The 12,033-nt window shown below is 41.2% G+C and overlaps 1 protein-coding gene across 4 annotated transcripts in view; it reads left to right on the top strand.

The window, feature by feature from the left end:
* The window catches only part of LOC122557364 (neurite extension and migration factor), a 307,983-nt gene that overhangs the window by 105,799 nt on the left and 190,151 nt on the right, over window positions 1-12,033 (top strand). The window contains exon 1 of one of the 4 annotated variants that reach the window (XM_087991912.1): window positions 2,315-2,383. The exons of the other annotated variants lie outside the window; for them this stretch is intronic. The gene's annotated coding sequence lies outside the window, so the exon portion shown is untranslated. Of the gene's footprint in view, window positions 1-2,314; window positions 2,384-12,033 lie in introns of those variants that run through there. 4 annotated transcript variants of the gene reach the window in all.

Genomic DNA, 12,033 nt, shown 5'->3' with positions numbered 1-12,033 from the left:
TTTTAACAGGTATTGACTGAGACATGATGCAACACCAAGTTACTTGAACTGAATATTTAGAATTCATAGTGCAAGACTGAATCCTCCTGTTATAATAATTCAGACAGACATGTACGTGTATCAGTGACAGTGTCTGCTTTGCGTATTGGGGACTGTGCAAGTGTGGCAGACTTGCTAACGTTTTGTTCTTTACTGAAAGCAATTAAATTCAGTCTGACAACATGAAGATTTCATTCCTTTTCCTCCTATCCAAGAGATCTGCTGCATTAAATTCTCGTCATCTGATGAGTCCAAGTCAAAATTTAATCCTTTGCAGTGTTATATAAACATCCTGACTTCCGTATGAAAGGAGGGAGTAGGCTCAGAGTCGAAAGTAACTGCATTTTTGAGTTTGCTTATCCAGTTTCCCTCTCCTTTTGAATTGTTCATGAAATTATTTTTTATTAGTCACAAAGACTCTTTATTTTCCAGTTATCTTTTTCATTTGTTCAGCTGTCACTCCTCCTTAAAACTGCATTCATAGCTTTCTTTGTAGTGGTTAGAATGTGGAAGCTCCTACTATACGCAGTCATCGAGGCAAATAGCTGCAAGTAAATGAGGATAGGCAAGGTAAGTACATGAAGGTGAAAGATTGAAAGGTATGCTGATAAATGTAGATAAAGTAGCGTGGAAGGAGGGTCATGTGGAACATGAATACTGACATAGACATTTTGGCCTGAATGGCCAATTGTTGCCCTAATTTCATGTGCTTTTACACATTCAATAGTTTAATAAAAATACAATGAGGGCCACTGATTTGTTCTATAACAGTCAAATAGACCTATCTGTTCAAAAGGGTTTATGAAGCTGTAGGAAGTTAATGAGCGATCCATGATTTGTATGGAAGTCATCTAACTTCAATATCTAATACCTTTGCATAAATCAGCATATCCCCTGACTTTGCTGAGCTTCAGGGACCCCTGCAAAAAAAAAATGTACAGTATGAGAGGTATTTTGCATCAAACACTGGGTTGTTTTTAACTGAGCAAATTAGTACCTTAATCAATTTTGCTGTGCTGCTCTGAACAAATTCCGATATGGTGAAACCATGCCTGGTTTGAAATACTGGAAATAAACCTGACTGCAGGAGGATCTAAATCACAAAATTACAGATTCTTTGGCACAGAACATGATTGGTGTACAGATGTCAAATGTAGACAGATTACCCCCTAAGAACAAATAGTGTTTATTGATTTTGGAGTCAGCATTCTGAAAATGACAAATGCTTTGTTGCATAATGATACTGCAGCCTTGCCATAAAATTTTATATTTTAGTTTATTTCTCTCTTATATTTGTTCCTTTCTCCTCCGCCTCCCCCCCCCCCCCCCCGCCGATTCAGTCGTTTTATAGTCCCTCAGTCTCTCTTTCATTTGTTGACTTCTCTTTCCCTTCATGTTTGCATGCTGCTTTTCCATCCTCTGTCACATTCTTGATCCTGATCTGTCTGTCTCCATTTTGCCTGTGGTTTCACCCTCTTTCGTAGATGCCTGGTTCTCAGAGGCTGCCTTGCTCAATGTTTCTTGCCGCTCCTTGCTCTCTTGCCTTTAGAGGGGCTGCAGACATCATCATGGGTGGTACTTGGGCATCTTGTCAGAAATCATGCTTGACTAATATGAGAAATCTAACCACTTCCCCTTTCTCTTTCAAGAAAACAAACCACTGGGTGAGGGCTGGTGGCCTCATTCAGCTCTCCTCATTGGGAGTCAAACATTTTAGCTTTGAGATAAATATATTCACCTTCAGCTATTCACCTCTCTGGAAACCACTAACTTGTCTGCTAAATGCTTTGCCATTGCAAATGATTCCAGAAGAGACGAAGCAGTACATTAGCTCCTGCTGATCCTGAGCCTCTGCAGTTTACTTACAGTACGTTGCTTTGCATTATTATTCAGCACAAATGGTAAGATGTTTCATGCTGATGGACTGCAGGGCATTCTTTGCTCTTTTCTAACCTCTGTGGGAGGTCCCAGTCATTCAGGTTTGAGAACAGACAAGCCAGTATCAGTCCCTGTATTCTAACTGAGGAACACCAAAGGGTGTAGTGTTTGCAAAGCAGTGTAAGCTTACTGTGGCAAGCCTACACATACCGTCTTGCTGCAGAGCTGGTCACGGACCTTTCCTGAAAGAGCTTATTGATTTGTATTTGATAAAAAGCCAAGTAGTGTATGTTCTGTGTCAGTTGCTGAATGGTTGGCTCCTGGATTTGTAGTAGGTTGGAGGTTTTATCATTAACTTTATGAAAGGAAATCGTGAGTTGCACGGAACATGTACGCGATTAAGTGCCAGCAGCTGCTGCAGAGAAGGAGAGAAAAAGCTGCATAGGAAGAAGCTGTTGTCTTGATAGTAAGTGCTGCAGTATGGCCACTCCTACCATCTGAGACACTTAGCAAATATGTACTGTGACAGTGAATTTGTGCATAGTAGGCAGGCCAATGAGAGCGCTCATCAGTAAGAATCCTGTGGGCGTTTATTAGAACAGGTGTTGATGGAGTATTTCAGCATGGGAATTAATTGGGGTACATAACACATTTTTTGTGTTTCACAGGCAATTAGGTAATTGACATAGAGGGTTATATCCTTCCTTTGTTTCACGAATGTTGCTGCTTCTATTTCAGCAGCCTTATTGTGTAGACTTTTTAAAAATATATTTACAATTAAAGGTTACTTGGTGTCAATTACGCGTAATTTGGACAGAATGTTCTATATTCCTTTCGGAGACAAATGGACTGTACTGTGTTCGTATAACCTGTGTGAATAACATGAACTTGTATGTAACTACAATGTGTCTTTAGTATGGTACCGTATTGTAATGCTGTTTCCATCCCTTGTGAACCCATATACAATTTTGTCAATTCTCCTGTTGGAGAATTGCTTCGATTTGAGGCGTTCACGTTTCAGGTATTTGTGACAGAACAGAAAAATGCAAAAGTACACACAGTGATCATAACATTAATTTTCTGTCTTTGAACCTGACTTGTGGGACAAGCCAGCAATTCCGAAAGCACATTGCTACTTTAGACTGATTGTGGAACAAGGGGCAATTAAAATGTGGTATTTGTATTTGTTGACACCACAAACTATTGCTTCCAAAGGTGCTTTGGAAAACCACACACTGGTTCTTGGTTCCCCCAGTATTAACAGTACCAACTTGTTTGATGGCCATTTAGTAAGTATCAGTTGCTGTTGTGAACAAAGCAGTGAACCAGGAGCATCGATGGACAGTGGAAACCTGGATGAAGAAGAGGCAAAATTGGCTATAGAGTTTTCATGCAGGACAGAGAGGTGATTTAAAAAAAGGGGTTAGGAGTACTGGTTAAGGAATCAATTACGGTTATGAAAAGGAATGATCTACCAAGTGGGTTAACAATTGAGGCTTTATTGGTTAAGCTTAGGAATAAAAAAGGACAGTCACACATTTAGAGTATACTACAGATCCTCAAATAGTGAGAAGGAGACAGAACATATATGTCAACAAATTTCTGCCTGTAGGAATAATAGGGCAATAATTGTCGGAGACTATGACTACCCTAACATCAACAGAGTTTCAAACAATGCAAGAAGCATTGAGGGTGAAACATCCAGGAAATTTGTTTTTAAATAATACGAGACAAGCTGAACGAAAGGAAGGTCAATTCTGGATTTAGTTTTGGGAAATGAAGATGGGCAAGTGGATGAAGTGACAGTGGGTGACCATATTGGAGTTAGTGACCACAATTTGATTGGATTTAGTATTGTTATGGCAGAGATAAATCGGAAGTAAAAGATTTTAACAGGATGGGGTAATGCTAATTTTATAAAACTAGGAAGTAGTTTGGCTGAAGTTGACAGGACAGGAGTGCTAAAGGATAAATCAGTGGGGATCCAGTGGAAGGCATTAAAAAGTGAGATCCTTAGTGCATAAAGCAGACATGTCCCTCCAAAGATAAGAATGGTGCTGTTGAATCTAGGACCCCCGCCCATGGTTGTTGAGAAAAGTACAGAGGAAGATTAAACAGAAAAGTGAGTTTTGAGAAGATTTGTAGCTCAGGTTGAGGTTCTGGATGTGAGTTTGCTCGCTGAGCTGGAAGGTTTGCTTTCTGACGTTTTGTCACCATACTAGATAACATCTTCAGTGAGCCTCCTGTGAAGCGCCGGTGTTATGTGCCAGTTTCTATTTATGTGTTTAGATTTTTTTGGTTAGTGATGTCAGTTCCAGTTCTTTTTCTCAGGGGGTGCTAGATGGGGTCCAAATCAATGTGTTTGTTGATAGAGTTCTGGTTAGAATGCCATGCTTCTAGTAACTGTCATGCGTGTCTCTGTTGGCCTTTTCCTAGGATGGATGTGTTGTTCCAGTCAAAATGGTGTCCTTCCTCATCGGTATGTAAAGATACTAATGATAGTGGGTCATGTCTTTTTGTGGCTAGTTGATCATTATCCTGGTGGCTAGTTTTCTACCTGTTTGTCCAATGTAGTTACTGTTTTTGCACAGTATTTTGTAAATGACGTTCATTTCACTTATTGTCTGTATAGGGTCTTTCAAGGTCATTATCTGCTGTTTTAGTGTGTTGGTTGATTTGTGGGCTACCATGTTGCCAAGAGGTCTGAGTAGTCTGGCAGTCATTTCAGAGTTGTCTTTGATGTAGGGTAGAGTGGCTAGGGTTTCTGGCACGTTTTATCTGGATGTTTGGGTTTGTTGCTGAGAAATTGGCAGACGATGTTTATTGGGTACTCATTCTTCTTAAATACGCTATTTAGGTGATTTTCCTCTACTCTGCATAGTTCCTCGGTGCTGCTGTGGTAGCTCGTTGAAGTAATGTCCTAATGAAGCTTTGTTTGTGGGTGTTGGGTCAATTGCTTCTGTAGTTAAGTATTTGATCCGTATGTATTGTTTTCCAGGCAGAAAATTAGCCAACAGGATACATGAACATCAACTAGCCACAAAAAGACATGACCCGCTGTCACTAGTATCTTTACATACAGATGAGGAAGGACGTCACTTTGACTGGGACAACACACCTATCATAGGCAAAAGTGAGGACTGCAGATGCTGAAAACCAGAGTCGTGATCAGAGTGGTGCTGGAAAAGCACAGCAGGTTAGGCAGCATCCAAGGAGCAGGAAAAGCGACGTTTCGGGCAAAAGCCCTTTATCAGGGCTTTTGCCCGAAACGTCGATTTTCCTGCTTCTCAGATGCTGCCTGACCTGCTGTGCTTTTCCAGCACCACTCTGATCTCTACACCTATCTTTAGGACAAGCCAAACAGAGACATGCACGAGAATTCCTAGAAGCATGGTATTCCAACCAGAAATCTATCAACAAACGTTGACCACCCTCTGAGGAAAAGAACCGGAAATGACAACACCAAGCCGAAGAAATCTAATAGAGTCCTAATATAACTGAAACTAATTTTTCTCACTAAAATTGATGCTTAAATTCTATATTTAAAACCGTGGTTTAGAACTTTGAGTTGCTGCTGGAACAATGTAATGCACAGTAAGTGATCCCAGAGCTGTATTTAATCTTGTCCTCATTCAAGGTGAAGTGGGGACCCTTTCTATGGTTTTTTAAAATTAGTTTAAGGACTGTGAACATTGCTGTTTCAGCCAGTGCTTGTTGCTTATCTCTAATTACCCTTTGAAGAGGTGATAGTGAGTCACCTTGAACCACTTCAATCTATCTGGTGTAGGTAAACAAATTAGGAAGGGAGTTCCAGGATTTTAACCAACAACAATTGAAGGAATGGCAATATAGTTCCAAATCAGGATCATGTGGAGCTAGCTATATCTGTCATAACCTTATACATCTCTATCAGGTGCCCCTCAACCTTTGCTGCCCTAAGGTAAACAACTCCAACCTGTCCAATCTTTTTCTCCTAGATTAGACCTTCCAGCCTCGACAGCATCCTGCTAAGTCTACTCTGCATGTTCTGTGGTGCAAGCACATCATTCCTATAATATGGTGACCAGAACTGCACACAATATGCTAGTTGTAGCAGAACTGAGGTTTTATACAGTTCCAACATAACCTCCTGGCATTTGTATTCTACGCCTTGACCAATAAGGCAAATATTCTCCTTGGCCACCTTATCCAACTAACCTACTACCTTCAGGAATCTGTGGATTTGCACACTGAGGTCCTTCAAATCTTCAGTCCTTTCCAAAGTCCTTCTATTCAAGTGTAATTCCTTGCCTCATTAGTCCTCTCGAAGTACATTACTTCACAGTTTTCCAGATTGAATTCCATTTGTTACTGCTGTCTGCAGCTGACTAGTCTGTCAATATCCTGTGCAATTTACAACAATCCTCCTCACTATTTATCAATTTTTATGATATCTGCAAACTTCTTGAGCATAACCCTAGCTTGTAAGTTCAAATCATTGATGTACATCACAAACACCAAGGACCCTAGGATTGAGCCCTGTGGAACCACACTGTAAACAGACTTTCAGTCACAGAAATGTCCTCCAAGATTTCCATTTGCTTCCTGCCTCTCAGCCAATTTTGAATCTAACATGCCACTTTGCCTGGGCTCCCATGGACTCTTACTTTCTTGAATTAGTAGTCATGAGGAACTGTGTCAAAAGCCTTCCTGAGCTCAATGTAGACCAAACTGAATGCATTACCCTCATGAATACTCACGGTTACCTTGTCAAACAATTTGATTAAACATGTGAAACATAACCTTCCCTGAAGAAATACATGCTGACTATCACTGATTCAACTCTGTCTCTTCAAGTGCAGATATATTTTGTCCCTCGGAATACAATTACTGGTTGAAGAGTCTGTGGGCATTCTGGTGACGTTCATAATAACACGAAGTTAGGCGGACAGGCAGGTAGTTCTGAGGAGGTGGGAGGCTACAGAAAGATTTAGCTAGTTTAAGAGAATGGTCCAAGAAATGGCTGATGAAATTCAATGTGAGCAAATGCGAGATTTTGCACTTTGGAAAAAGAACACAGGCATGGGCTATTTTATAAACTGTGAGAAAATTCATAAAGCCAAAGTGCAAAGGGATCTGGGAGTGCTAGTATAGGATTCTCTAAAGGTTGACTTGCAGGTTGAGTCCGTGGTTAAGAAAGCAAATGTGATGTCATTTATTTCAAGAGGGTTGGAATGTAAAAGCAGTGAGGTGCCACTAAGACTTTATAAAGCTCTGGTTAGGCCCCATTTAGAATACTGTGTCCAGTTTTGGGCCCCACACCTCAGGAAGGACATACTGGCACTGGAGCGTGTCCAGCGGAGATTCACACGGATGATCCCTGGAATGGTAGGCTTAACATATGATGAATGGCTGAGGATTCTGGGATTGTATTCGTTAGCGTTCAGAAGGTTGACTGGAAATCTAATAGAAACTTACAGGATAATGCATGGCTTAGAAAGGACGCTGGGAATTTGTTTCCATCAGGCGGGGAGACTAGGACCCGTGGGCACAGCCTTAGAATTAGAGGAGGTCAATTTAGAACAGAAATGAGGAGACGTTTCTTCAGCCAGAGGGTGGTGGGCCTGTGGAATTCACTGCCACAGAGCACAGTGGAGGCTGGGACATTGAATGTCTTCAGGGCAGGAATTGATAAATTCTTAATCTCGCAAGGAATTAAGGGATACAGAGAGAGTGTGGGTAAGTAACGTTGAAATGCCCATCAGCCATGATTGAATAGCGGAGTGGTCTCGATGGGCCAAATGGTCTTCCTTCCACTCCTATTTCTTATGGTGTGGTCTTATGGACTGCTTGGCATTTTCATGGTTAATCCCTCCTTTTTTATAATGGGACAACATTAGCAATTCTGCTATTATCTGGCACCTCACCTCTGGCTGGAGAGGATTTGAAAATTACTGGGTCTCTGATATCTCCTTCCTTGCCTCCCACAACAGCCTTGGATACATCTCACCTGGGTCTACAGATTAATCTATTTATGAAGCTGTTACACCCACTATTACCTCGTCATCTCTGTCTCTGTTTTTTCTCTAATATTTCACAATCCTTCACTCTAATGTCTGTACCTGCATTGTCCTTTTCCTTTGTGAAGACTGATGGAAGGTATTGCGCTTACCGTACAGAAAGAGCAACCTGTCTGTATTGACTTGTTAACAACTCACAAATGATTACTTTAGACCTAGTTAAAGAATCAGTTTGAACTGAGTAAGCAATAGGTACTAATTCAGGAGTGATTTACTGAGTGGAGTTAGATGATGCATAGTTAGTATTTCTAATCTGTATACCCAATCTGAGTTCAAAAATGCAAAATTATCTACTTTTCACATTTGATGCTAACTGGATGGTTGATAGAGTTTGGCAAAGCAGCCAAAGAACTAAAGGGAATGTTAACATTTAAAAAAAATATATTTGAGCAGTGCTCTGGTGAATTAAATTCAAAACGTGTAAGTACAAAGTGTTACACAAAGCATTAGAAAATGGTGCACCCATTAAATAAATGCAGTTGGACGAACTAAGTGTAAGGCCTAGAGAGATTTGGGAATGACATCTTGACGCTTAGAGTGCCCTGTCATTGCAAAGTCATCAGGCAGCATATCTAAATAGAATGCTTAGTGTTGAAAGCACTTTGCATCATTTCCTCAACTTCCAGAAAAAGAAAAAGGGATTAGAGAGTGGAATTTTGTTCCTTTTTGCATTCGGCAGCGATTATCCCAAGGATGGCTGCTGTGGTTCTGTGCATATCAGGTGTCAATATAGACAGGTTGCTGTTTCTGTACTGTAAGTACAATCCCTTCCATCAATCTTTGCAATGGAAAAGGACGGTGCACAAAAAGACATTAGACTGAAGGACTGTGAAATATTAGAAAAAAATCCTTCCCACCTATCCGTTCCACCCTCCTCTTCGACCTTTCACCTTCACCCCCCACTTCCATCCACCTATTGCACTCTCAGCTACCTTACCCCCCAACCCCACCCTCCTTCCATTTATCTCTCCGTCCCGAGGCTCCCAGCATCATTCCTGATGAAGGGCTTTTGCCCAAAACGTTAATTATTTTTTTGCTCCCCTGATGCTTCCTGACTTGCTGTGCTCTTCCAGCACTACTCTATTCTTGACTCAAATTAGCCATCAGCAGTACCCACTTTCGCCTAGCACATTGGGTATAGCTGTGTAAAAGTGACTGAGAAAGACACTACTATAAACCATGGAAAATGTGAAAAAAAGATGTTGCAGTTTTTAAAGCAAGTTATTGGAACTCACTTTGCAGTGTATCGACGGTGTTGTCTTATTCAGTGGAGGCATTCTGCCCTTGTCACGAGGGGTCATAATTTTAAGGAGGAAGGTATAGAGGAGATGTCAGAGGTAGGTTCTTTATGTAGAGAGTGGTGGGTGTGTGATAGTAGAGTCAGAGACATTAGGGACAGTTAAGCAACTGTTGGACAAGTACATGGATGGCGGCAAATTGAGAGATGTGATGGTTAGGTTGACCTTAAATTAAGATAAATGCTCGGCACAACATCGTGGGCTGAAGGGCCTGTACTGTGTTGTACTGTTCTACAACATTAGGCATGTTGGCTGTGTCTGTGTGTTCAGGGCAGGTTTTTCCCAGAGACAGTTCTTTGATTCAAAGGCAGAAGTTGCTGGAGGAGTGCAGCGGGACTGGCATTAACTATAAAAACAGAGTTAGTGTTTTGATTCCAGTGACCTTTCTTCAGAACTGATAACAACATCTTTTGGAAAAAGTGATATTTATTTTGATGACATGGGCTGGCATGGAGAATTGAACAGATGGGGGGAGATGGAGCCGAGAGATAGAGATAGAGGGGGAGAGAGAGGGAAAAACAGTTAGGTGGACAAGTGGATTCCTGATAGTAGCAAAAAGAAAGATTAAAATGAAAATCCTTTTGGAGAGAGGAGCAAAACCTCAAGATGAGTATACCCGGAAGACATGGTAGTGAATTAACACTAAAATAAAACAAAGGTTCTTTGCTTTTTTTTCAGTTATAACGTCATAGGGTCATACAGCACAGAAACAGATCCTTCAGTCCAACTCATCCGAACCGTCCAGACATCCCAATCTGACCTATTGCCATGTGTCAGCATTTGGCCCATATCTCTCTAAATTGTTCCAGTTCACACATCTATCCAGGTGCCTTTTAAATGTTGTAATCGTACCCACCTCACCACTTCCTCTGGTATCTCATTCAATACATGCACTGCCCTCTGTGTGAAAAAGTTACCCGTCAGGTCGTTCTTAAATCTTTCCCCTTCACCTTAAACTTATGTCCTCTAGTTTTGGACTCACCCACTGGAGGAAAATACCTTGGCTATTCACCCTATCAAAGCCCTTCATTATTTTATAAACCTTTTTAAGGTCACCCCCTCAGTCTCCGACTCCCCAAGGAAGAAAGCTCCAACATATTCAGCCTCTCCTTTTGGCTCTAACTGTTCAGTCCTGGCACAACCTTGTAAATCTTTTCTGCACCAAGATGATTAACAACATCCTTCCTATGGAAAAGTGACCTAGAATTGCTTGCAATATTCTAAAAGGGCCTTATCAATGTCTCATACATCTGCAACATGATATCCTAACTCCAATACTCAATGTACTCAGCAATGAAGGCAAGTATGCCAAATGCCTTATTTACCACTTTGTCTACCTGTGGTTCCACTTTCAAGGAGCTATTTTCCTGCACCCCTAGGACTCTTTGTTTGGCAACACTCCCCAGGGCCCTACATTAACTGTATAAGTCCTGACCTGGTTTGCCTTACCAAAATGCAACACTTCACATTTCTCTAAATTAAACTCTATCTGCCACATTGTGGTCCATTGACACATCTGATCAAGATTCCATTCTGAGATAATCTTCTTCGCTGTCCATTACACCACCTATGTTGGTGTCACCTGCAAACCGACTAACCATACCTCCTATATTCACATCCAAATGATTTATATAAATGGTGACTAATCCTTGTGGCACACCGTTGATCACAGACCTCCAGTCCGAAAAACAAACTTTCACCACCATCTTCTATCTCCTACCTTCAAACCAATTTTGCATCCAATTGGCTAGCTCCCCCAGATCCTATGTGACCTAATCTTACTAACCAGTCTCCAATGTGGAACCTTATTGAACGCTTTGCTGAAGACCATATGGACAATATCTGCTGCTCTGCCTTTATCAATCTTCTTTGTCACTATAGTGATTGTAACAAGGTCAGCTCGGTGAACCTTAGAGGATAAGAGTTCCTAGATTGGGGCTGTTAATCTGGTCCAATCAGGGAGCCCTGGCTGATAGATATAAACAGGAATTTATGTTCATTGTGAGAGTTGGCTCTGAGGAAGCTGGACCAGTGTCAAGTACCATACACATGTAAATGAATGGTGATTTGGTAATGTGATACAGGTCTCTGTGGAGTTATTTCAATGGCAATGAGAGAAAAAAAAAACGGTCCTGAAGAAATTTGCTCGCAACAGTCGTCTCTGAGTTGGGGTAAGCATTTCTGGCATCATGCATTATTTGGGAAGCTTGACTACTTTGATCTTACCGTCAAAGATTGGGCCCAGTATGTGGAAAGAATGCTTTATTTTTTTCCCAGGAAAATGATAATGGGACAGTTGAAAAGCAACAAGTAATTGTCCTGAAAGCTTGTGAACCTGTAGCTTTTTTGTTTATTGGGATCCTAACTTTCCCTGAAGCACCAGATATTAAAACTTTGCAGAGTTGATGGATTTGGTTATGGAATATTACGACCAGAGGCGGCCTCTCATTCCGACATGCTATCTGTTTTACTCGACGGTTTGAGATTTTTGACTGTTTAGATGACTGGCAGAGGCTTGTGACTCTGCTTTAACCCTTAATAAAATGCTGAGAGTGTGTTTGGTATGTGGGATTAATGATGTACCCATGCAAAAGCGTCGACTAGCTGTGGTCTTTGATTCTAAGCACATACAATTACAAGTTGGAACACTGTCTGGGAGACCAAGTAGCAAATGCGGATGCCTTGAGCCAGCACCTGCTGACAGATACCCCAGAAATGATGCCACCTCTGGAAGAGTCCATTCTGGTTTTAAACTTTCT

The sequence above is a fragment of the Chiloscyllium plagiosum genome, unplaced genomic scaffold, assembly GCF_037043375.1.
Source record: "Chiloscyllium plagiosum isolate Xiang-an unplaced genomic scaffold, Cpla_swu_hap1 HiC_scaffold_11, whole genome shotgun sequence".
NCBI classification, from domain to species: Eukaryota; Metazoa; Chordata; class Chondrichthyes; order Orectolobiformes; family Hemiscylliidae; genus Chiloscyllium; species Chiloscyllium plagiosum.
This window is presented reverse-complemented; position numbering and strand designations above follow the sequence as displayed.